At 39.7% G+C, this 27,103-nt stretch overlaps 1 long non-coding RNA gene across 2 annotated transcripts in view; it reads right to left on the bottom strand.

The window, feature by feature from the left end:
• The window catches only part of LOC116443183, a 54,469-nt gene extending 33,398 nt beyond the window's left edge, over positions 1-21,071 (bottom strand). For both annotated transcript variants that reach the window (XR_004239773.1, XR_004239772.1), the window contains exon 1: positions 17,696-21,071. This is a non-coding gene — a long non-coding RNA (uncharacterized LOC116443183). The remainder of the gene's footprint in view (positions 1-17,695) is intronic.
• Between the last annotated feature and the right edge of the window lie 6,032 nt (positions 21,072-27,103).

The following is a 27,103-nucleotide window of genomic DNA, read 5'->3' on the forward strand; positions in this document are numbered from 1 at the left end:
AGAGAACCACGTCTATGGGAAAGGTTCAAAAGCTGGAGAGAGAAGAGGAAGAAGAAAACACAATTCTCGCCTTAATGACATGAAAATGAATCACACATTTTAAAATCCAGCAGTCCCTTTTTGATTCTTGGCTGCAGTTTTCTGGTAACACTTCTATCAGTCACATTCATTTGAAGCATGTGGCTACACGTATTGGAGATACGAAGACACAGTTTCTGCATTTGCAATTTTCCGTCTTCAAAGTGCTTTTCATTTTTATGATAAATCTGGAGGAAACCTTGTGATGTGTGAAAGATATTTCTCCCTTTTTTTTTTTTTTAACTCATCACTGTTATTTTCTTTAGTTCCTCTCTTAGCCAGGATGCTAATATTTATTTGCTTCAAAGATGTCTTTCAAGCCTAGTGGAGCCAACATCCAGTATCACTTCCAGTAAAGCCTTAATTAAATGCAAATATCAACCATTATACTTCAGCAAAAGGGGAAAACTCATGTAAACATTGAAACATAAAAGCTTCTGTTCTTCTCTCTTAAACTGAATGGACCTGGACAATATATAATAGGACCCAAGAACCAAATTAGTATAATACTGAGTCACCCTTATTGACCTCCATTGGTTTCAAATATAATTCAGTTTCGAGTACTCCTTAGTCTAAAAAGATAATTGCAGGGAGAGGAAAAGAGACCATATGAAAAAATATTATTTATGTGCAAGAGACCCCTGAGGCAGCCTAAAAAATCCCCAAAAAGTAGAAGAGAAGGATTGTTTTATGTCAGAAATATGCAAAAACCTAAACAGACAGTGTGTGGGCAAAAAAATGTTGGTTGCACACATTCATTTATTTATGTATATAAAAAAAAATGGAAATATAGAAACTCTTCTAAAGTATTATGGAAAAGCAGAAATGTCAGTTTAGGTATTTTGAAGCTCTTCCTCTTCATTCTATTTCCCACATACATAAAGGGCCTGCACATGTGCTTGAAACACTGTTGTGGCAGACTGGCAAACAATTGACCATGTAATGACTTCATACCTGGACCTCATCCAGAATCTCAATATAAAAGCCCTTGAAATGAAAACTTATTCAGGTCAGTGGTGCTTCACAGCAGTATGTGAAGGCATTTCATCTGTGAAATAGTACTTTCAGATGACAAAATAGAGAATGATCTGAGTAAACTGGAGGTTTGGTTTGAAATCAGCAAATGAAATTTAATAAAAGCATGAAAGATGCTGCATTTGAAAGAAGGAGATCCAGCACTGAGTTAAAAAAAAAGCCTCAGCTACAAACCAGTATCATAGCTAAAATATTACAGCAATCACATACATATTAAGGAGGAAAATTTTGTGTGATTTTTAAAAAGGTATATTGCTATGTGATGTGTTATTGAAGACTTGATTATAAAATAAACATGGAGGGGTTTAATCTGTAAGAGTGTGACAAAGATTGAGGTAATCTAGAGAAAGTCCAAGGGTGACTGGAAAACAATAAGAGGTTTAGGAGCACATACTAAAAAAAATTGGATTTATTTAATCTAGAAAAGATTAAACAAAGCTATGATTCTAATCTTCCAGTAGTTATTGTTTTTATAGTAACACCAAAGAATGATCAATTGTTCAGACAGTTCAATAGTGGTCAAACAAGAAGTAATTGTCTTAATTTGCAGAAACAAAGATTTAGGTTAGATACTAGGGAAAACTTTCTAAGTATAAGGAAGCACTAAAATGAGTTGCCTGGATGAGATGCAGTATTGCTTTCCTCTGAGATTGTAAATCAAATATCTGTTAGAGGTGGCCTCACTACATATTACTTGCCTTTTTTAGTGCAGGGTGTGCAATTAGGAGGCTAATTAAGATCCTTCCCAGCTTTACTTTTTGAAGATTTATAATCCATGAGATCATGGGCTCTGATGTATATACCCTTCTAAAGACGTGCAACAAAAACTGGCACCCTTAACTATTTTTTTTTTTTTTTTGTTAAACAAGCATCTAATGCTTATAGTTGAAGCAAAAAACTTACTTACTTCTTATGCTCCAAGAAGCATTATTTTAACTTCAGCTGGATTTGGCTTCCTTTCTGTAGGAGGTCGATTGCACAAAGTAGTGACCTATTGGCCAGCTCCCAGCAACACAAAAGCCAAGCTCTGCTTGGTGTGTTAGAACATTAAGTAGATATCAAAATTAGCATGAACAGAGATTTTTCAAATTCCCTAGAGACCAAACACCCTGAGAGAAGTCAGATACCACTGTAAATCAGGATGCTACACACCGAGGCAGTATTTTTCCTATCCATTAAGTTCCTCCTGCAAAGGAATCCTACCTTGCATCAACCAACAGTGATGCCTGAATATGTGGGAAGATATTGCAGGATATTGCAATTCACAGAGATGAGAGAAGCAAGTGATTTCTGCCGCACTGGTTGGGAATCAGGTTACTGCTGCAATAATCTTGTTTTCCTTGAGTGAAAGATGGAGGCTGAAGAGGAGAATGGGACGCTACTTCCCAAATCAGGCCCTTGCCTCCAGCCCCTCTGCTCCATGTGTGTACCCCAGGCAGAGAATACATGAACATCTCAAGAGCCAAAGAATATAACCTTAAAACAGCAGGAAAAAAGACAGGAAAATACATAGTATAAACTTGGAGGGGGCAGGGGTGGGGGGGAATGGTTCTCAAGTGTATTAAAATCTTCAGATTTCAGTCCCTGAGGCAGTCCTGCTTTGGGTACAGTTCCTATGAAAATGCCTCAGACTTGCATGAATATTGAAGAATCTGACTCTACCGAAAAAAAAAAAAATAGTTGCTAGCTATGTAAGTTTTAAAATACTGTCTATGTGTTCTACATCTCTTCTGACAGCTCTTCACTAATTGTTTGCCGTTACAGCCCAGTATTTTACTGTCTGTGGCACAGGTGGGAGCTGAGAGTGAGCTGCCCTGAAATGGGATTGTCCTGCTCATGGTAACCTCCCCAAAGGCTGCCGTGGGCTTTTCCTGATGGCCTTGGGGTATGAGGGGCTCTCTGAGCCTCAGCAGTCAGGCCTGACCTCCAGGAGGATCAAGGGTGCTCTCAGCACCTTTAATGTGGCTCTAAAAAGGAGACATCAAGCATCAGATATTGGAGACCAGTGACGGACTGCTCCACCATGCCCATCCTCCAATATTTTGATGACTGTTTCCCTGATGTGACCAAAACCCACTGGTAAAACGCTTCCCTGTCATTCACACAGGACTGGGCTCATGTCCAAACTGTCCTGCAGCACCTCACCAGTGCTATGGATCTCATTACCTGGAATTGTTCCTAGGGCAGTTGGGATAGCACAAAGAGACCATTATGTCAATCATTGCTCACACCTCCTGCCATGTGGGTGGCACTCAGTTCATTCACCAGGATTAGGAACTCAGGTACAGTGACCTTTTGGTTTTTATTTGTAGTCACTATTTCAGGATCTAGCTGTAACCAGCTGCTCTGCTGGCTCTGTGAAATTCATGACCCACCTCCCCAAAACTTCCCAGAGTCCCATCCCATAGCTGTTAAGGAAGATTTCTGACCTAGCAATTCCACACATTATGCTACATACCCAGCATGAGCACTATTATTTCTCAGTGTGCAATCACTGAGGTGAGTTTTGGGAAGTGCTGATGTGCAGAGAAATATCCTCATCCATTCTTTTTTAACATCCACCTTGGATGCTGACAGCAACAATCAGCAGCCTCATTCATGTGCTGCCTCTTCTGAAGAATATATACAAATGGACCCAGAATAGAAAGTGCACTGTCAGACTCCATGGACAAGGTTTGTTAAATATGGTGAGGGCATAGAGTTGCCTCTGTCCCTTCACCTCTCTTTACTCTGCATTTTGCACTCTGAGAAGAGAAATTATGTCATCTGTTAATAAAGATAATTCCATCACTAAGGAATTGCCTCAAGGCACTAGGTCAGGTTCTGCAGTATTTCATCTCTGGGACAAATACCAGTGTAAATGGATGTGGAAGAGGTGTTATATTTCACAGGAAGACAAGGAAAAAAATTAAATCTGAGCAGAATATATGCGTTTTTCTTCTGGTTTTAGCTTGTGGAGTAGCATGAGTCACTTTCAGATACTTGCAATTGGTGGATCTGAACATACTGCAAGATTATTGGAATTACAGAAGCCTGAAGTGAGCTATGGATCAGGGTCAATTTGGTAGCCAATACACCGAAACTGGAACAATTTATCTTGGCTCTCATTAGAGGAAAGTGTGAACTCAGAGATCCATAGAAGTGATGGTTCTTTCATGCTGTGTTAATTGCAAAACACCTAATAGTTCACCACTGGAAATCCATAACACATTGTAGGAGTGCATGTTTCTACAGAGGGGTTTTGCTTTACCACTCACAGTAAAAAATGAAGTCAGTGAGTTAAGGGGAAACAAAATCTCTCAGGGTCCACATATTTGCATTCTTCAGAATTTCTCTTTATGTGTTCATAAAGACAACTATTTTTCAAGACAACACCACTCCGTTTTTAATAGAAAAAATGTCATATTTTATGGAAGTAGCAAAGAAAGGATACAAATTTGTTAGTATTTTGTATCTGATGTCTTCATATCAAAGATGTTGGGCCCTGTCCTAGTCCTAGGCTATTCTCCAAGTCAAAACAAACCAAAACAAGCCTTCCACTCTTCCTGGGCATGGCCAATTCATTCTCTGACCCATGGGACTGAGCATACTTGGCTTTTCATAGTCAAGACTTTTCTACCAAGTCCGTCTGGATTTTTTCAGGAGGCAATGGAGATAGACATCCCTCTTGAAGGCAACTCATACCTGTGTAAGACAGATGACTGGAAGACAGAAGATTAATTACTCTTTGGAGGTATTTCTCCCACTCTGTACTCAATATAGGGAGCCAAGAGGATGGATTTAATTTAGTCACCTGAATTTCAAGGAGATGAAGTTAGATTAGGTGAATCCTACATTTAATCTTTGTCAGGTTTTTCATTTCCTGCAGATAGTTCCATTATCTGTCAGATAATGGAGGTCGAATCTGGAGATGAAAGTTTTCTTTCAGTGGGACTTGTATGAGTAAAGCTTTTCACAATTATTTTAGCCAGAACTATTTTTCTCCTTTGTTTATAAGTTCTAGAAAAAAAAAATATATCTCCCACAATAGAATGTCTGCACTATTTCCATGTATCTATTTTTAGCTCATTATTTCAGGCTTTTTCTCTTTAACACAATACTCTTCAGCTTACTTCTGTGAGGGAATCCTTATTAGCCAAGGGGTAACCAAAATCTTGGAGATGTGGTTTAGGCAATGAGCAATGATATACAAATATATCATCTGACCCACAAAAACTATCTTTGACAACTATCAAATAACTTCACTGTCCCTAGTCCTCAGTGGGAGACAGTTTTAAGGAGAAACTTCCTGAGGGTACTCTTGGTCATAAAAGAGCTATGGTTGGTAAAGCTAGATAAGCCTAAGTGTTCCTGAAATTACAATGAGCATCTTCACTCGAGTTTAATCACAGAAAATGAGATTTTTGACAAAGTTTTCAGCCACCTTGTCACATTTCTTTTGTGTTACTTGGAAAACAAAAAAGTATTATGGCATTTTGCTCATCACTGAAGTGCGTCACTGAGGTCAAGCAAAATAGTTCCTTTCTGGTGAGAGACAGCTGGTGTGCAGGCTGGAGCTGTGAGGATAACGGATCAAGAGCAGGAAAAAACATTGGCAGTCACCATGGACTGCAGGGCTATGGGATGCTGGGAGTCGCCTCTTCCCACCACCAGCTGGGGTAGCTGTCAGCTGGGGAAGGACGCTTGGCTGGCACTGCTTCTTTTGGGTCCCGCCTGTTTCTTTGTCCAATAAATGTCTTTCAAATGCATGTGTCTGAGAAAACGAGAGCAAAATTTCATTAATTCATTCAAATTCGTAGACATTGATGTCTCAGGGAAAACACTCAGTGTGAGAATGGGCACAGCCAGCACAACAAAGTTCTGGGAGGTGGGAAGGAGGAGGTTTGGAGCACAACATAATCCTGAGTCTATGAGATATCATAGCTGCTTACTCTCTGTGATGCCAATGCTGCAAAAAGGGAGAGGGAAGAAATTGCAGAAGAGTTGTCTGCATGTTTGTCTTCTTCACAGCTGGAGAGGGGATTTGGGAACGCCAAAGATACAACTTCTCCTTCACCTTTTGTTGTTTCCAAATAATGGAAGTTGCTCTTCTGTTCCTCATTTTACTGTTGTGATTGGAGTATACTGTTCACAGGGTATTTCTTGTCAGTGTGTGTATTGAAAGAATGATAATTTTGGAGGAAATAAGTCTCCTTTTTCTAGAATTTGTTTTCTTCCAAAAACTAGTCTGAGCAGCAAAGCACTTGTTCTGGCAGGGTACCGATGCCAGTCCTTTAATTTTCTGTGCATTTCTGTACTGAGAGAGAAAAGATTACTGCTTGCACTTAGCCTGGTGCTGGGATTGGGGATTATGCAGATATTTTGACCCTTGTTCTTTAACAGTTTAATTCCAAACAATGCAGAATGAATTATATTTTTGATGACTTTGTATATTTATTACAGTGTTGACTGTCTTCAGGTGATATACATATACTTGTGTGTACATGTATATTTACACATACTTAAAACCTGCAGAATCAGACCCAAAAGCAGGCAGGTTTGATGACATTGCTCTTTCTTGGGCTGCACCACAGAACCAAACTTGTTGCTATGTTTTCACTCTCTGGGATTTGACATGAGAGAGCCACTGTTTGTAAGGGGGAGAAACAAAATGTCCTCCTCATCCAAATTTCTTTTTCTTGGGTTTCTTATTCCCCCACCCTCTCCTGCCACAGGACAGCACCAGCTATCCAGGCTCTCTTTCCAGCTGGTGTGTTGTCTGAAGTGACTACACAGCCTGTAACTAACTAAGCTTCAGGACTGAAATGCAAGTGGGTGTCAAGAAGGCCAGAAGCAGGAAGATGAGTTTAGATGGTTGAACTTCATCCTTCTTTCTTGCAAGTACTGGGATAATCTCTTCGTTATAATAGAAGAATGAGAAGGAAAACTTCTCAAAAGCATTTCCCAAGCATACAAACAACTTTTGTTTCCAGGTTTCTTTCAACCTTGATAGCTTTACAGGTACCACAGGTAGAAGTGAAATACACAACAGTGGAGTTGCAGGATTTTTATTTTGAACCTTGTGCAGACTTGTCTTACATGGCTCCTTCTTTCCAAGAAGAGATTCTAACTTATTCTGAGCTTACCTGCTCATGCACAAATAAATGTATGACAGAAGAAAGACTGAGGGTGGAGTTGAATGACTAATGCTTTGGGAAGTGTGAACACTGCTCTGCTTCTCACAGACATTAGAAAGCTGGCACCCTGCAGTCTTCCTAACATGACTCACGGTGGAGTGTGAAAAGGAAGGTGTTATACAGGTTCACCCATTAGAATCAAGGTGTTCAAGCAGGGAATTAGCTGCTGTATACACCAGTTCCTCATGGAACTAAGCAGGCACAGGAGCTGACATCCCTCTTCTAGCAGGTACCCTGACATGCTCTTCCAGTAGCTATTGAACCACAGAGGGTAAGCGCCTGCTCTCAATGAAGACAGAGGCAAACCTCACACTGGGAATAATCCTGGACCTCTAGAAATACATGAGAATAAAAAGGTGACAGCCAAATTTTAGAGGGTGAAACTCTGCTGCCAACTCAAGACTGTATCAAAAAGCCATTTGGTCCTTTTGAGTGTGTTCAAAGACTTGTCAAGTCTCACAAAAATGTCTTTTGTTTCCGCACTCAGTCTAGCATTTACTTTGCCAATCAATAGTTCAAGGCAAGGACCTCTCATAGGCAATATCTGTGGTCAGTGGCTAATCTTCTGTTGCTGATAACTGAGGTGAGCATAAAATTCAGCACAGATGCCCAAGGTGGGCAGTGAAATAACATCAAATACTGCAAAGGCAGGTTATTGGTGAGATGAGGCAGCATAATTACTGCATTGTGAGTTGACCTGACAGGCATGAACAGGAATCTTGTAATCATTAAGGAATTCAACTAGACTCATTGTGTATCAGTACATAGGATTTTGTCAATAAATTCATTACAGACAAACCTTCAGTAATTAATAAAATATTCTGACTAAATGTAGAAATCTGGGGGTGAAATGCAAAAAACCGTTTACTAATCCACTAGAAGTCCCTCTCAGAGTTGAGCTATTTATCTATCTCATGCTGGGTGTTTTGGTGTAACTCAGAAAGAATGAGCTGTCTTGTCTCTATTCAGTCTCCAACTGCACTCTCCTGAGACCTCCCCAGACTACTCACACCTGTCTCTGTCTCTGCAGAAGGTCTCAGCAGTAGCTATTTGTGTGATAATTCCTACTACGAACCAAATGGATGGGGCAGTGAAGCAGTGATAAACAAGATTAGCTCCACCATATGGCATCAGACACATTACTCCTCTAAAGCAAATTAATATGCTGACTGTGAGACTCTTGTGGTCATAACTCCATCTCTGGAATGCTTCTGTGTTTGTGGACAGCTCAGCACTATGGCAGCTGGTTGAGCTGGCTGACTCCATCATCCTCTCTATGCTGTCAGTGCAGACTATCCTTGCAAAGCATTCCGCTATCTGTCTCCAACGTAAGAGTTTTATTGGCAAGAAGTATGCACAGGAAAACTGAATAATTAATAAGAAAAGCATCCACAAATATGCTGGCTGGATATCAGAAATGGGTCTACCCCCAAAAATCAAAATACATTTTTAAAGGGAAAAAAAAAAAAAGGTTTGGTTAGAAATATTCCTGCAGTGCTTTTTGGGAAGTGACTCCCTAATTCTTCTTGATCCATTTCTTCTCTGCAAAAAATCTCTTTAGAGCAAACTCTGATTCCCATGAGGGATCATAAACCCATTCTCTTGAGGATTGTGCGTTATGGGAGCTGACAGTCAGCAATGCAGTCAGCTGGAAGTAAAGAAGACCTAGAGAAGAAGGGTACCTGCATTCAGACACCATCAATCACAACTGCCATAAGGAATTTTCACATTCAAACTATTTAGGGCTGATGGGGAATTAGTTTTGGAGGTGATATCAAAGTTATTCATCTAGAGTAGACATGTTTTGTAAAAAGCTTCTCTTAAAAAGTCAGTTTTGCAAGGAGAAAAAGTTGTGCTGGAGATTTTCTGAGCTAAAAGACAATGTATCATCACCAAAGGTAGTCTTAAGTAGTCCAAGTGTTTCACATGAAAAAAACATTCTGGCACCTGCTCAGAATAAGATGAATCTAATACGTGAGATGCTAAATTAGTCTGCTAAAAAGCTGCTTAATTTTACTGGAGTACAGGTGGTATTCTATTCCAAGGATAGAGTTCATAAGCATTTGATAAAAAATGTTGGTAGAGGTAGGACTCAAAGGAGTTCCACCAGCATGGTGAAAGTCAGCTTCTTAGGCACTGGGAGAGAGGGAAACCAGAGCCACTTAACTCAGTACTGCCCCAATATTCAACCATTAATAATTTTGAAAAGCCAGTGCATGGCCTCCTGTTCACCCAGAAAACCTGTAGAGGAATCAGGAAGGAACTAGAAGCTGTGTGAGTTGCACAGGGAGAAAGTTAAGGGCACAGACACCAAGAAAATCAGTCTTCAACCCCCCTGCTGTATCGAGGTGGCCCATTCTTCCGCTATCAGGTGTGCAGCTGTCCCAGTATCCTGAGTATTGTGCATGCTGGGATGAAGGGTTCATAACCACTAAACACTTCTCAATACTGCTGTTAATATGAGCAGTTGGATCATGCAGTTTTTATACCAGAAGTATTAGACATATCGCAGAGCAGGAAAAGGAATAAATTATAACTTTTCTGAAGTTTCTGAGACGTGAAATCATGCATTATGAATTCTCCATAGATACATCACTACTAGCCATCTTCTGTTTTATTTCTAGCTGCAACACTTAGTTTCTGTGAGAAATGAATGAATATGGTAGCCAAGAATTTCCAAAGCAATGAGTCAGTTAAGACTGGCAAAGGAGAGAGGATGGGGAGCAATAGCTCCTTCCCCATTAGTATCACCTGGCTCAGAGTGCCTACTCCAAGCTGCATGATTGGTTAGAAATGCCAGCACACACATTGCTCTCCATCTTCCTTTCCTCCTGATCTATGGTCCAGACATATCCATCTGACAGGTTTCCATTTTTAAGTTCCCTAGTCAATTAATTGGCACATTCCTTTAGACCTCTCAGCTCTGGCATCCAAAGATGACAGTTATTTCCAGAAATCTGAACTGCTGTTTTTCTTGAGTAGAAAATTCACGATTTAAGAAAAACTGTCACAGTTGTTTTGCCTTGAAAGGAAATGCACCACCAAGGAGGTAATGGCTGAGTTTTTGCAGGTTTGTGTTTGCATTGCATGGGTTAGCTGCAGAGTGGCTGGAGCCTGTGACATTTGATAGGAAATTGGTAGGCATATTCAAAACAAGATGGGAGATCAGGACACTCCCTTATCACCCTGGTAGAGCAGCCTTTCCTGGTGATACGTTCAGAATTATCAGGCACGTCTGTATTTCTTGATCTCCTTTCTCTCTGGTTTTGAGTTCCATCTCAGGGAAAATAATTAACATTTACCGACAGCATCTTTTAGCAATTTACTTCTTAGGATTAAGGAGATTTGCTAGCCCAAAACCTCTGATGTACTCAGACACCAATTGTGCATAAAAAGAGTTATTCATTCCCCAGGCATGTCAGTCTGGCACCTTTCACCAGTGCTACATGCACAGAGAAGAGAAACATGGAATTACACTTCAAAACCAACAAGACAAAGGGCCAAATAGAAATTGCCCTCTCTTCCTCAAAATATTGACTTTTTAAGCATTACACCAGTTATTATTCCTAGCTTAATGAATGGGGGAAAGGCAACAGATGAGGCTTTAGAAAGCTGAAAAAAGGAGTGAACAATGTGGGTCTCTACTGCTTCTCTGAGTTTGTATCTAACCATAACTTCAGTGGAGAAGCCGAACTCCTAACAGAACCATCCCAAACAGAGCTGAACTAGAATAAAACTGGATGCAGCCTGGTCTCTACAGCTTCCCACTGTATCTACTGCTCTGCTTCCAAACTGGATGATGAATACAGCCCTGAAGGAAGCCTACAGGCATTCCTCAAATTATAAGATAGATATAAGGGATTTATTGAGCCTCTTCCTCCAGCTTCTACTGAGAATCATTTACTCAAGGCAACCTTTCCTCTAAATATGTTTAAATTATGCTTTATTTAAGTTAGTTCTGCAACATCAACAGAACAATGTAGGACAGAGTTGGAGTTTATGGATCCCATTTTAACAGCACTGCATGGCAAGGGCTAAAAAGTGTTTCCTCTCAGACCTAGTCCTGTCAAAAGTTCCCTGCTGATGGAGTGAGGTGTTGCAGGGGAGGTTTGGCCTCCACTGAGAGCACCTGATCTGTAAATCAGCAGGCAGCTACAAAACATGGGATCTGCATGGGTATTTTTACGTTAATTTTCTCTCAGGCAAGAAATTACAATTTTAGAAGCACCCATGTTTATACCAATCTGTCATAAAGCTGTGCAGCATGAAGATACCTGAGCAAGTGCTGAACAACAAGCTTTATTGTGGAGCTCCACTGTGGCTAATTAACATCTAGAAGTTGCTATATTAGTCCGGGCAAACTGCCATGCAAACCTACTATACTGCTTTTTGCATCCAAGCAAATTGCATTAGAGCTACCCAAGGCAGCTGGAATGCAATACACTTTTACGGATGGAGGAGGCTTACTCCCACAAATTATCAGAGATGCAAGGCTCCCAAAAGCCTAAGTCATCCCTGAGTTCTACTCTAATGTAAGAATAAGCTTAAGGGAGCAAGGCATTTCAAGAAATTAATCTCTACACAATGTTTATTTACTAAATTCTCACTGTATTATCCATTAAAAGTCTTTTAACGCCTTGTCTGATTTAGATAAATACTGTTTGTGCTTAAGGACTATGAAAACAACCCATGAGAATCCCAGAGAAAGGTGACTCCTTCATTGTAAAGGTAACTTGTATCGTTAGTAACTGATGAATATTTTTTCATCTAACATTCCTTCCAGGAATGAACATGGTTTTTAACACACTCCTGAGCCAAGGTCCTACTACTACCCTCTTTTTCTGCCCTTGTTTTTAAGGGTGATGTTATTCCTCCTAACTCGTATCTCCACAAGTAGCAAAGAAATTACCCCCTGTAATGGGCTGAAGAAGGTGATATTTATTGTCTTTGAAACTTCAGCGATTGCAGGTTTCATGATCACTCCTGAAGAAATGTTTATCCTCAAATAGCTGAGACAATGCAAGTTGTTCAACGGATCCTTGTGTGGGAGTATGTTAAGGAGAATAGTTCACTGAAGCTTACAAATATGATGAGCTGTTTTAATAAAACAGCAGAAACAAGAATTACTAATGGAGGAGAAGGGATCTGCCTGTCTTCTCTCTGCCAAGATACTATCAACCAAAATTAACAACTCCTATTTCAAATCCCAGTGTTTCAATGAAAGGATTAATCCATACCCATGCACAGCTGTGTGAGACTGTCTTAATCTACAGGACTGATCAGAGCCTGGAAGCAATTCCCAGCATCCATTCAGGACATGAGGACTCTGCTGGAACAGCAAGCAAAGGTGCTGCAGGTAACCAGCTGCTGGTTTCTGAGAAATGAAGCCGTTGCTGCTGGGAGCTGATCCAAACGCTTCACTTAATTTGATAAAAGCTTTCCAGCATTATCGCTATCACTTACACTTTCTGTTACTATAATGCTGCTTTCAAGTGCCTGACTTAAATGTCCCAGTATTTTTCAAAGAGTGATGGATATATTTATTCATTTATTTGATAAATAAGTATCTTGTTTGCTGGAGCTGACATATGTTACTCTTTATATAATAAATTACAAAAAGACACAGCAGCTACCAGTGGCATCTAGGAAAGACACATTTTAAACATCTTTTTCATACTCAGAAGAGGAGAGAAAAAAATTTTTTGAGTGTGATTCATCTTTCCTACTATAAATCTGTCTTAGAATGAGTTGAATCCTACTCCCAGCATAAACAGTCTACCTATCTTGGGTAGCATGGCTATTTTTCTACTTCAGAATTTCCAGCACAGTAAGTCACTCAAACCACTACAGTGCCTTTAAAACCAGTGTTAAGGCTGTTTGCTAAGTCATTGAGGTAGGAAACATAGTCACGGACCCTGATCGCAGCATGATAAGTGTTGTACAGATGCTTACAAGCATACAGAGTAAAATGTAAAGCAGGAATCAGTAGATGGACAGGAGAATGCAGAGTAGCAAGGGATCCTGTTAATTAATATGTTGGAATGTTATCACAGCACATAAAAAATGTAACTACAGCCAGCCTCTGTGTGCATCATGACAGAAAGTTGTTTTAAAGATCAGAAAATGACATAGCAGATATTCAAAGACTGCTTCCAAAATACATCCAAGCACTCTTGAATGCATGAAGGGATTCGATCTACCCACCCTTCTCACTCAGGTCTCTGAGAGCACCAGTGTGAAAGGAGAAGCCCCACTCACTTTTCCTGAAATGTATCCCATGGAAGGAGCCTTCCTCCGGTGTGCAGCTGCACTGTACAAAGGGAAGGTGGCCAGGTTGCCCAGCACACCTCGGAATGGGAGGCAAACCGGCTGTGGCCATCCTCTGAGTGCACACATAAGCTCAAGGTAAGAACCCAGCCTCAAAAGGCCCAAGGACATTTTGCTTGCCCTCAGCATTTTTGTGTCTCTTAAAGCAATATATGCAACGATAACATCACATCAGTCTGGAAAAAAATAGACAAGCTTCAAAGTGTTTCTATGCCCCACAGCAGATCTCATTTTTCAATTAGATCAGTCTAATAAGACTCTCTAAACATTATTTCTTTGGCATCCATAGTCTAGATTAGTTACAGCACCACTGGTATTACTTAACATTAGGTATTACTAAACTGCTGTTTATAAAAGATGTTTATGAGCCTTGAAACAAATCATCTGAGTGTTTTAAAGGAAATATTTTATTTTTCTATTTACTCCAAATAGCAGATTGATGCAGAAGTTGTAAGAGTTGATCTATATTATTTCACTTCTGATAAATAAAGTATTATTTGTGCTCTAAATTACCTCATTTGTCATTTAATACTGGTATTTTCCAAACGTTTTATTTTATGGCTCATGTAAGCAGTAAAAGAAACACCAATGCCTGCTTTTTTTACCTAGATTTGCTTGACTTAAAGAATAGTAAGGGACCTGTAATATTTTCAAGATGTAATATTTTCACTACTTCTATTTGTTACTATTTCTAGTTAATTTCTCCTGAGGTTTATAATTTGGGAGAGTTATGAGGGATTTTGAGGGTTTTTTTGCTCTAAGAAACTTACTCGCAAGGTATATTTTTTTTTACCTCTAAACTGCATTTGCAACTAAATCTCCAAGATGACACCAATTTATTTATCTTAGGTAAAAAGAAACATGAAGACAATGCCTAACAGCAGCAGGACACAGTTGAAGAAGAGTATTGTGATAAATACCTAGCTGAGTAGCAGCAAATCTAGTGCTGTGTTTCCTCTTGGCAAGCAATTTAGATAAACTGCTGTCTATCCTAAAAGATCATGGTCCAAGATTTCAGATGGCGTAAAGGGACATCTTCGCAAAGTTCAGTGCAGTGGATAAGACTGTCCAAGAAGTTGGCAATTTAATATTGGATGTTTTTTTTCCTATCCTTAAGTCTCATGTCCTAAGTGCTCATGTCCTGGTAACACCTCAGTAAATGTCATACTCTGGAGTGTTTGCCTGAAGATGTGCCTGTGCAGCAGTGTTCGTTCCTGGGGCACAGACTGGTGTGCAACAAGGAGGGTGTTCTATAACAGGGAAAATAGCCCTTACCTGCAGCCAGATGAACCAACACAGCACCTTTCCTGCTGCCTGGATTTGAACAGGAGTTTACAGATTCATGGGCATCATAATTGTGACTTAAATGTTTGTGAATAACAGCATTCCTTTCCTACCAGACAGCAAACTGAGTGTAGACCCACTGTAACCCACAGTAATCTATAATAAGATTTAATGTTCAAACCAACAGTTTTCCAGCTCTTATGTAATTGGAAAAATGCAAGTCATTTCTGTGAATAAAGGACTGTTCTATCAGGCACCTGGTTATCACCACAATATTGCTGGCTTTCCATAGCTGGTGATTTGTGTTTTCATACCATACACCAAACTTAAATGCAGCTTTTAAGGATGAATGTGAAATTACAGCCTTTTTGAATGTGTTTTGAATTATCCTGGATAATTGTTAGGTCAGTATGAAGGATTTTCATGCTCAAAAACAAAAATCAAGCCAAATTTTCTTCTAGTATGACTTCTCAGAGTTCTGCTGCAATGAACTCCCCAAAGTGTCATATTGTTGGTAATATGAGAAAATAAACTGTTTCTGAATCGAAAATGTTTTCAGCAATCATTGGATTAGGCACTGTTTGAAGCTCCAGCAGATAATAAAACATGACTGTAAATGATTGTTTCAGCTTTATCTTTCAAAAAATCAGTCAAAATGCGGTTTCTTCCAAACAAATAAAGAAAGTATTTATAGCAAAATATACTCCCTAATGAATAAAATGTACAGTCAGCCATAACCCCAAACATGTGCCAGACTCCATTCATTTTTTTCAAGGAAATCCATGGGTTGTTTATAAACATACTGAACCAAAATATTTAGGTTATCACTTGAAAGGGTCTCTCCGCTGAGATTAGGCCAGGAAAGTTTAAAGCCTAGAGGTTGTTCTACAAATATCTGTGTATGTGTCTATAAATATTCTAGCATTTCCTGTAATTAGTGTTGCTCGATACTCCCTCTTTCAGGATCTTTTATTAGTGTCTCGTAACTTTGCTAAACATCTTGATTAAGGGTTTTTCCCTGCTAGGGCTATCCAGGCAGAGTCAGAACTAATTTGTTTGAATCAAAACAGCTAAGCCTGTACTGAGAATACTGTTGTTCCAGAGGAAAAAAACCATATTTTTTAGAACGATTAGATAGTTCTAGAATGCTTTGTAGAGGGATTTGAAATTTGGTCTATTCTATTCTGTGTATATAAGAAAATCTACAAGGAGATGAGCAAATTAGAAGACTTGGGGGAAAAACCCAACCGTTCATGGATGCCTAAGAGAGATTATTCTGAGCCTAGCAACTGAAATTAGCAATAGCACTCTCTCTCCTGAGCACACTTCAGTCCCAGCAAGGATAATTTGTGCTTGAGTGTCCCATTCATCACTTCCCACACAGCAAACAAGTATGACCCAAACACTTCCTATCTCTTTGGCAAGTCAGTTTTATCTTCACTTTTCCTTGAGACTTCCCTCTTTTCTTACATTCTCACATATCTGAACCCAGCTCAAAGCTGTTATTGGCCCATCCAGTACTGACCTACCCCCACACTTCCTTCCCCTTCCTGGTCTTTTGGGCCAATCTTTTTCCCTGAACAACTGCTATGATTGCTTCTTTCCCTAATACCCTAAGATCTTTCTTTTTTGTACTTTTATGTTAAATCTTATTCCCTTTTATCTGCAGCCCTTAGCCATCCTATCTATACATATTCCAGGTTCCAGATTCTCATGCTACCCCCTATGTACACCAACAAATGTACTTGCAACAATTTTCCAAACTGTCTTACTCCCCAAGCCTCCATCCCTTCCTGGTACTTTGTCCATTTTACACAACCTCCCAGTCCCAGCATCCACTTAGGGACAATCTGTTCCAGACTCCCCTCCACATGCCCAGACACACCAGAATTTTTTACCTAATATGTGCATCTGGATTTTGTTTTGTTTGTAATTTTTCTCCTTTATTCTGCCAGAGTCCAAAAAGGATTATTGATGATGTGGAGGACTTCAGCTTTCCGAGTAACATTTAACAAGACTGTAGGCAACTGCTCTTATCAGCAGAGATGATGGGTAAATGTAACACCAGATGGTGTTACCAGGCCCACCACACTCTCAGAATTGTGGGTGTGTACGTGTAAACACACAGGCATGTACACATGCAAACAAATAGCCTACTGTGTACATGCAAATGTTTTCTTCACACTACTTGCAGCAGAATAAGCTTTATCTGTCTAGAAGGATGCAGCTGCCACTTGCCTTGGATTTGTTGATATACCAGAACTCTTTGGCATTGCTCCACTGATGCAGAGAATCACAAATGCTGGCTATACCACTTTACAGCTGCTTTCCATCATCTGAGATGCACCACACGGAAAGCTCATTCCAGCAGATCTGGTCTTATCTTTATTTTCAGACATTTGCAATCCTGATCATTCTGTCCTTTCCCTGATTAGCCTTATGTAAATGGTCTTTAAATTTTAGATGATGAAACAGATTTGCACTGTGATTCTTCACTCTGAAAAGTGAAAGTCGTCCAAGAAAGTTTCCTTGGAACATGCCCAGGTGAAATTATCCTACCCTAAAAAATATTATGAAACATTTTCAGATCAGTATTTTGTTATTAAGAAGAGGCCTTTTCTTCTGATAACTTGTAGGAGGAATTAACAGCAAATTCAGAAGAGCTGGATATGAAAGTCATGATGCAGTACAGTATTAACTAGGTTTGGGGACTGAATGATGGCCCTTAGGTCAATTTACACATACATTGTGAAAAGTGTGGCAGATATCTAAATGGAATCTGTACAGATATTCACTTTGATACTGAGAGTTTCATGTTCAAACTGCTGTCCACCAAGACCTCCAGGTTCCTTTCTGCCAAGCTTCTTTCCACTGAAGAGGCTATCATCATATGCTGGTGCATGGGGGTGCTCCAAGTGCAGGACTTCACAACTCCCTTTGTTGAACCTCATGACGTTCCTGTTGACCCATTTCTCCAGCCTTTTGAGGTCGTTCTGGATGGCAGCATGACCCTCTAGTGCTTCTGCTGCTTCTCCCAGTTTGGTGTCACCAGGAAACTTGCTGAGGCTACACTCTGCCTCATCATCCAGAGGTTTAACAGTACTGCACCCAGTACTGGTCACTGAGGAACTCTGCTAGCCACTGTCTCCAGCTAGATTTGTGGATCACCACTCCCTGGAGCCAGACATTCAGTTTTCAGTCCACCTCAGTCTACTCACCCAGTCTGTACATCAAAAGCTTCTCTATGAGGGTCTAACGGGACACGTTGTCAAAGGCCTCGCTGAATTCCAGGCAGACAACACCCTCTGCCTTCCCCTTATCCAAGAGGTCAGTCACTTCACCACAGATGTGTGTCAGGTTGGTCAAGCAAGGCTTCCACTCAGTGACGCCATGCTAACTATTCCTAAGGATTTTATTATCCTCACTGTGCCTGGAAATGGTGTTTAGCTGTGATCCTAAAATCTAAATTCAGCAAAGATCTCAGGAAGATAAATTAACTTTGAGCGAAAACACAACAGTGCGCAGTTCTGTCCACGTTCCTATTAATTCATAACAATTCAGAGACTTACATGCTGTGTAATTCAAGCCCTCATCCAATTCAAATATCCACAGGAAAAGACAATTCCAAAAAATCCTGCAGTTAAAAATATGGGAATTAGTATATGTCACAAAGGTAACGAAGGGGGATAGGTCAACTTAGTGCTTTCGATCACTTTGTCCCACATTGTATATAGTAACTCTTCTCTTTTTGTTTCCATTGGAATAAGTGCTATGAAAACATAATGAAAGATATAAGGCAGCATTTATAAATGTGGCTGCAACTTCATATCCTGCAGTCCAGTCTTACCATAAAACTTTGAGCCTGGTGTTTTGAATAGGTTTTTAATACTCATTGAGCTGCAGATGTTTTGCCCAGAACATCCTGTTGTAAGGAGGAAACCTCTAGAGCTGAATATGCCAGCCTTCCTAGGGGTTCTGACTTCCAAGTAGCCAGCTTTGTTAAACATCCATGTGGATTATGCTGTTAGCCACAGCTTGAGACAGGCTCCCAGGATCTGAGAGTCTGGAGCAATCAGCAAAAAAGGCACTCCACATTTCAGTGGGTTTGCAGCAGCTGAGGCTTTCTGCAGTTCAGTCTAAAAGTCCAGCTCCATTCAAGTATCTTCAGGTCTTCCAGGGTCCTTGAAAGCCTTTTCAAGAGCTGTGAGCTTTAGTAGCCTTAGTGGACACTGTGAGAAGTTTGACATACTTGGTCATTTTACAGCTCTTACTGCAGCCGTGGAACTAACGGAAACATCCAGCAGACAGCTTGCAGGCTTAGTCTCAACCGGCATCAAGCTAAGTCCTAAACAAGAAAGGAAAAAAAGTGAAAGAAGGAAAAAAGTCACTTCTGAGGCAGAATTTCCCTGGCTGCAGCACTCACTGCATTCTGGAACCCTATGGAGGTGGTCTTTAATCCAGCAGCCCAGAAACAGTAAATGGAGATAGGAGAGACACCTCAAAACAAGCACCATTTCTTTGTGAATAGACATCGTCCCCACCCCTAAAGTAAGCTTTAAGCATCACTTCTGAGGCAAGTAGGGATAAGGGCTCTGTTGAGATCTGCTTTAGCTACCTGAGTTAAAGGCTCCTTCCAGCTTTTTATTTCCATCTCAGTCATCTGCTAGTGGTCCCATTTGCAGCAAGGAACCACCAGAAGGAGCAGTTCAGAGATCACTTTCCTGATAGCACTAAAAATTCCTCACACATGACAGATGTAAGTTCATCTCTCTCAGCAAGTAGGGTCATTTGAGCCTAAACAGGCTTTCTACCTCATCTGAATACACCTAAGTTATTGGAAAACCAGAAACACTCTTCTTGCTCTTTATCCATGTATGTGGGTACGTGAGGACTGCTGCTACACTGGGCTAGGTTAGAAACTTGTGTTTTGCTTGTTACCCCAGGTGATGTGCAGCCACAAGATTCAGGGATCTTCCCATCACTTTCACTGTTTCACTGGTTTTTCATATGCTGGGTACCACAAATGTATGGACTTGACAGACTCTTGCAATAGGAAGCTGAGCTATCAATGTCTTCAGTCATCCACTGGTTTAAGAATATGGGATCTTAAGATTAATATCTTTGTCATGTGTATCAGAGAATCTGATAGTTCTACATCTTGGCACATGTGCCATTTTGGAAATTAACTTGTGGATGGTCTAAATCTTACTGAAAGTCTTTGGGGTTTGTTTTCCCAAATGCTTCAGCTGTATTTAAATATACTCTAGACTTCTAAATCGCGTTGGCATGTCTAAAAATTTTGCTGAGAAGATCTGTGAAATATATGATGTGTATTTAAAAATGGCAATGTGAAAGTTTGCTGAAGCTATAAATCTGTCCAAGTTTCAGAAGCTAAGAACATTGTTACTGACTAGCTAGGCAGAGTAAGATTTAAATGCCAACTTTCCTCAAAAAGAATTCAAGACACCTTCAAATCCAGCTATTTACAATTAATTCCACATAAGTTCTGTTAAGAATAAAGCTGGAAAGAAGACAAATCCTATATATGGGTCACTATTTGCTTGCAGCTTTTTTCGGAATGAGAATGCTGGTTTTCACATGTAGCATTAAATGTGAACAAATATATTGATCATAGGACTGCAGCATAACCAGAAGAATATGCTGATTTGCCCTGTGGAGAGGAGTTAGCTAGTACTGCAGAATTCCTTCTCTTAGCCTAAAGATATGACCAATCTCTTCTTGGCAGCAATACTGTTAACCATCAACTGAATCCATTGCTCAAGGAGATCACTTGGATTCAGAGAAGTCCCAGAAGGAATCATGCAGCTTGAAGGCAGATGCTTGCAGCTTCAGAGCTCGAAGAGAAAAGCTGATATTGGTCAGTCCTCACAAACAGGGTGTACAGTATTTATTTATGGAACAGCCAGATATTTCTGTATCGCCACTCTCGCAACTAACAACAGATTCCACCCATACAGGCACAAATGGTCTAAGAAAACACTTCATGGTACATGGAGAATTGAACACAGTTATCTTAGCAGACATCTCAGAAGGTCATAAATACAAACCAAGGTTCATAAAATAGAATTTAAATACTCCAAGCAGTAATAACATTTCTTTTTCACTATCATAATAATCATTTCCTATAGCTGAGCATTTTACTTCTCTTTGTTTTGTACCCTGGAATTTTCAATTTCTAACCCCACCCTCCTTATTCTCCTCCCCTGGTGTGTAATGCTCTACATTCAATCTGGTTTAGTTCGTTTTAACTATGTGGAAAGTCTGTAGAATTCCTTAATTTAATTGCTTTGCTGATGCAGCAGCCCAGGAATAATGGACTTTTACTTAGTTGAGCTGAAAGGTACAGTCTGCTTCCATCAGACAGTCAGTTCCCATTCTCCTCTTGCTGGTATCAGGCACTTGTCAGCATAATCTCATTGGTCTGACTTTCTTCTGCTTTACACAGATGCAAATTACTATTTCTCAAGAGGAAAAATAAAAAACAACGCAACCCTAACAAATTACTTATTTGTCCTACATTAAAGAGGTTTTCAGGGATGCAGGCCACCACTGTTACAACGTCTATGTACAGCAAAAAACCAAACAAACAAAGAAACAAAATACTCTTCAGAACACCAAAATATTTTGTTTTGAGATTTCCACAATAGCACATTATTTTCTGGGAGGCAACATTTAAAGAAATAGGTGCTAATAACAAACATGAAGCAGGTTTCCCCAGTTTTTGCATATATCTCAGATAGTGGAATATTCAGTGTAGAGAAGGTCCATACCAAACTGCTTCTTACCTGGCTTGGAGTACAGATAGGACCTCTCTGAATCTCTGCTTACACCACTCAAGCCTAAAAGTCATTTGAGTCTTTGCTACTTAGACAAGCAGGTACTCTATTGCAAGCCAAGAGAAAAACTGTTTGGCATAAAATGGCATCTCAGTTCCTTTATTCAATCTAAGATTTTTTAATTTTATTTTCTTTATCTTACTTTTTTAGAGAATGACTTAGCTAGCCAACTCTTTGCACAATTCTAATTAGGACTAACTACAGGGAAGCCAGAGGGCAGAAAGAAACATGTTAAGTAAATTCAGAGAAGTTATCCCTGCTTGACACTGACATAAGTGAGAAGAAAATCAGGCACTCTGCACTTAACACTTCTGTCATCTGCAAACACATATTAAAAAAATAAACTACAAATAGGTAGATCCTCTGTTTCTGTAACTCAGCAAATCACTGAGCTTTGCAAATTTGCAAAACCTGTGGTTCTGTCGCAGCTCTACTCCAGTTAGGACCATGGTATTTGGGATTGTTTTTCACTTTTGATTGATTCCTTCTAGGAGGTGATGGGCTACACACGTGCACGCAGAGCATTCTCTCACAACTGCCCTGCTTCTGGGTAAACCACCAGCATGTTTCACCTCATCCTTCCATTAATCTCTAATAAATGTTATATACTGATGGGTTTGAAACCCTAGATAAAATATCAAGTGTAACAATGTTTGCTTATCTTTTTTATTCAATGCTTATTCTAAAAAGCATTGGTGTTATTTTGTTCTCTTTCTTGCATTATTTCAGTTGTTTTCAATTAAATCACTAGGTGTAAGGGTATAAAATATGCACATAGAGCTTTTCTAAATGAAACTTTCACTTTAGTCTTAAAGTATCTCTTTCTCTGCAGAACCCATCACGTATTCAGATGATTTATAGGTCATCCGTGACTTTAAAAAGATTTATATGAGAACTATATATGAACTATCTTCTTAATAACAATGTAACAAAAAGGATTATAAACCAAATTCTCAAACATAAGTAGTCATCCTTTGTAATTCACTTCCACTGCCCTGGCTGGGTAAGCACAAGACAGATTCTTCCCTGTACCCAGTTCCTGCTCAGTGCAGGAAAAGAGAGAAGTCACATCCCTCTGCCTGAACTGATTGCTCAGCATGAGCTAACACCAGCAGACACTTAAACCAGCTAAAAGCATGGCAAAGATCTGCATTGTGCTCATCTCTTACCTCCACCTCTCCCGGCAAATTGTGAGGGCAGGAAGCCACTGGTGTATCTATGCCAGCTGAAAACTGGCCATGATGTGAGAATCCCTTACAGGTCAGCAAGAATCCGAATCCATCTGGGCCCCTGCATTTCAGCAAGGAAATGTCTGCAGAGCTTTATGAGCCAGGGTGTTCAGTTCAGCACTTGTGTTTGTAGTAACATTTGCCCTCTGGGCTGCAACCTGTTCCACAGGAGGTTTCAGTCCCCTTTAAACCATATGAAGTTTAACAAGGGTTAGTGCTGGATTCTGCACCTGGGACAGGGAAACCATGGATATACGGACAGAATCAGCCGGGCAAGAGAAGGGATTGCCCTGCTCTCTTCTCCTCTGCTCTGCTCTGAGCTGGGGCAGCCTCACCTCGAGTCCTGTGGGCAGTTTTGGGCACCACAACATAAAAAAGACATTGAGCTATTAGAGAGTGTCCAAAGGAAGGCCACAAAGACGGTGAAGAGTCTGGAAGGGAATCTTTATGAGGAGTGGCTTAGATCAGCCAGGTTAATTTCATAGACCTTTGCTGCTTTTCCTTTCCTCTTCAATTTCCCTGTAGATTCCTTGCACACTCCTCTTTTTAAAAGTTTGCAAGCTCTTGCTAGAGTAACAATAAATAATGGGTGGAAAAAGAAAAACAGACATAGTTCACTTGTAGTTCAAAAACATAACCAGGTAATTAAGTGTGGAGTTGTAGTTTAACCCCCATTACAACTAAGTACCATGTAGCCACTCACCTTGCTCTCCACTGGTTCCTCAGTGGGATGGTGAGGAAAATAAAAAAAAAGGTAGAATTCATGAGTTGAGATAAAAAATTATTAAAATTATTTTAAAATTAAAATAAAGACAAATGTAATTGTTATAATGATAATGACAATTGTAATGAAGAAAAGAACAAGTGATCCACGATAGAACTACTTACCGTGAACTAGTCAATGCTCAGCCCACCCAAGAGCAGAAATTGTCATTTTCTGGCCAATTCCCCCAGCTTCCATACTAACCACGGTGTTGTATAGTATGGAATATCATTCTGGCCAGTTCCAGTCACCTGCCCTGGCCATGCTCCCTCCTGTTTCTTGTACATCTGGTCACTGGCAGAGCATGGGAAAATGAAAAGCCCTTGATTTAGCACTATTGAGCAACAACTAAAACATCAGTGTGTTATCAACATCATTTTCACACTACATCCAAAATACTGCACTGGACCAAGTACTAAGAAAAAAAAAAACTCTACCCCAGCTGAAACCAGGACAGGTAAAGGCACTTCATCAAGACAGAGCACTGGGAAGTGAAGCAGCTCATCCCTCCCAAGAACCATTTGGATGTGCACATCATCCAAATGCCTTTTACATTTGCTGAAAGGTAGGAAAGTCAGATTTCAGAAAGGAAGAGGATGAATATGTTTACTTTGTTCTTATCACTGTTATGGTTTGTTCTGCATCAACAATAAAATCCTTTATTGCCTTTTTATTCCAGATGCAATAAACTTTTTTTTATGAGAGATTAGTACTACAACTTTGTTTCTGCATTTCATCAGCCAAAGCAGCTGTTCATTATTTTGTGTATTTCAAAGCAGCAGAGATTATCACTAAAACAGACATCAAAACTTGTGGTGGGGTGAGTAAACATTTTAGCTGTGGGAAAACAGATTCATTTGCTCTCTTAAAATATTGTAAAATGTTCAAATATTTCTTTGATAAATGTGCTGTTTTGATGGTGTTCCCTGTCAATTCAGTTTAGTGCATAGGCAGTAGTTACTATGCTTCTGCTGGTCTGGGAGGTGTTAGAGGCTTGCAGGAAAACCCAGGTGTTGGTTTTATTAGAAATTAAGACTCTTGCTATTGAGAACACTGTACTAGGACTCTGAAATCCAGGTTTTATTCCTGTATTCATGTGTTATTTTGCATGAGTCACACAGGTCCAGCTACTTCAGACCCAATGATCTTACAGGTCTATTCCAACCTCAATGATTATATGATTTAAATATATTGAGGAATTAAAGGAATTTGGGTGAATCTAAAGTTTGTTCCATATATCCCCCAAAATAAGATAACAGATTTATTTAAGAGTTAGCTGCAAACTTTCACATGAAAAACAGCATCTTTTACTTGTTGAAATACCACAATCTCTCATATAAGAAAGCTAATTAGATGAATATGATGAAAACTGGGTTTGAAATCTGTTCATCTGTTCATTTCCAGGGAAGTGTTTATATACTGAGACAGTTATTTGTCTTCCTGCCCATTATATTAAAGAACATAAATTAATAAAAATGCAATTTGCTATCAGATGTGGCCAGAGAGTGAAAACAAAGCCCTACTCCATAAATGGTTTCCAAAGTTAAGGGTCTGATGTGCTTTGGTTCCAGTATTCACTGAGGTCACAGATCCCCAAACGAGAGGGGTCTGTTCATTTCCAATTCATGAAATCTGAAAGTGCAGTTGAAAAGCACTTGCTTAGAAATTGCATTGATTGGAGACAATCTTCTTGCTTTCAAATCTTGTGATCATCCAATTAAGTGCAGGAACTGTGTTCACTGTTACAACAGAAGCCCTGTTGCCTGCTCATGCTGTGCTGCCTGCATATGTATATAAAAAGAGAAAGATAATTTCTATCCTGCTCATTTTCTAAAGACTAAGATCAGCTAAAACCAGCTGTTAGACTGAGAAAATAAGGGCAAATCAGACTGATAAAGATAGACACCTTGTGAGATGCTCAATTGTGCATGTATATAGACATCTGAAATACATAAGCTTGAATAAAATCAAGGAAGTAAAAGTACTTCAAGCTAGTAGACTTGAACACCTTGCTGGAATATATACTTAGGGGTTTAAATCTTTCTGAAGTTCTGGTCCAAGACCAGATTTGCAACAGAACAAGGATTGTATCACTCACATCAAGCATCTTACCCACAGGACTATCAAGCATAATATTTTGTTAAAGGGTATTGTGAAAGTATCATGGACAAAAGGAAAAAATAAATTCTTGCTACAATGCAAATCCTCACTGATCACTTTCCTGAGTCAGAAAGTCTAGAAGAAGCTATTCAGAAAACTTGGCAACATTCACTTGAGCTTTCCTTGCTTCCAGCAGCTTGGGATCAGAAATACTCTCTTTGGTAGCTTTTCACCTATCATCTTCCTTGTCCCTGGCCCTAATCTGCCAGCAGAGGGACAGGGATAACACATCTGAGCAACCAGCCCTTCTGGCAGCAAGGTGTAATGAGGTGAAATCAATTGAGTTTAACACACATCTATTTTTCTTCTCCTGCTTATAGGGTGAGGCAGCTGAGTTTGCAGGCATCCCCATGCCAGCACATGGCTGGAAGATAAGCAGAAAGTCCCTGCTGGACTTTTGTTCCGGCATAACTGACCTCCAAGGATAGGGAATCTCATCATATGGAACATTACAAGTGCATTTGGGGAACGTATCACCTGGACAAAATAGCCTTGGGGGCTGCCTATCTTTCTGTCTCTTCATTCTTGGAGGTCATCAATTAAATGCAGACTTCTACACTTGTCTCTGAATAATATATTAGGACTGGTTTTAAAATATATGAGCATATCTATTCATGAGGGGGTTGAAATTTGGACCATGTAAATTATGAAATCTCAATATTATTTCCTCTCTTAACTCATTGCTTTATCTCTGAGCAGATTTCATGGCACAGTTCCTTTCAGAGTTCTTTAATTTACATTCCATGAGAAGAATGCATCCTTCTATTCAGTGCATCCTCTAGGTTCAGTGTACCTTGAAAAGCCCAGTCTGTCCAAGCACACAATTCACTTCTCACCATGGTAATGTATTTGTTTATTTAAGTGCAATTTAAAGTCTGCCTCCTCCTGGAATCACCAGGTTAGCTTTATCTGAAAAAAATTGTAAGCTTGCAATGAAGTATTAGTAGCTACCCTGTAGTTAATATAATTTCATCAATGCAGGGACTGACAGGAATGCTTCTCTTCCAATATCATTCTTCTTTCCTCTTTTTTTTTAATTTATTTTTTAAAAATCATTAATTCAGAATCTCGTATCTGAATAATCCCTGGTGCATAGGATGCTAATTCAAAAATACCACAAATTGAACTTTTTTTGTCCATTTATTGGTTGGCTTGTTGCATAACAAGAAAACTGATAAGTTTAATTACTTTTAT

This window comes from Corvus moneduloides, chromosome 4 (assembly GCF_009650955.1).
Source record: "Corvus moneduloides isolate bCorMon1 chromosome 4, bCorMon1.pri, whole genome shotgun sequence".
NCBI lineage: Eukaryota > Metazoa > Chordata > Aves > Passeriformes > Corvidae > Corvus > Corvus moneduloides.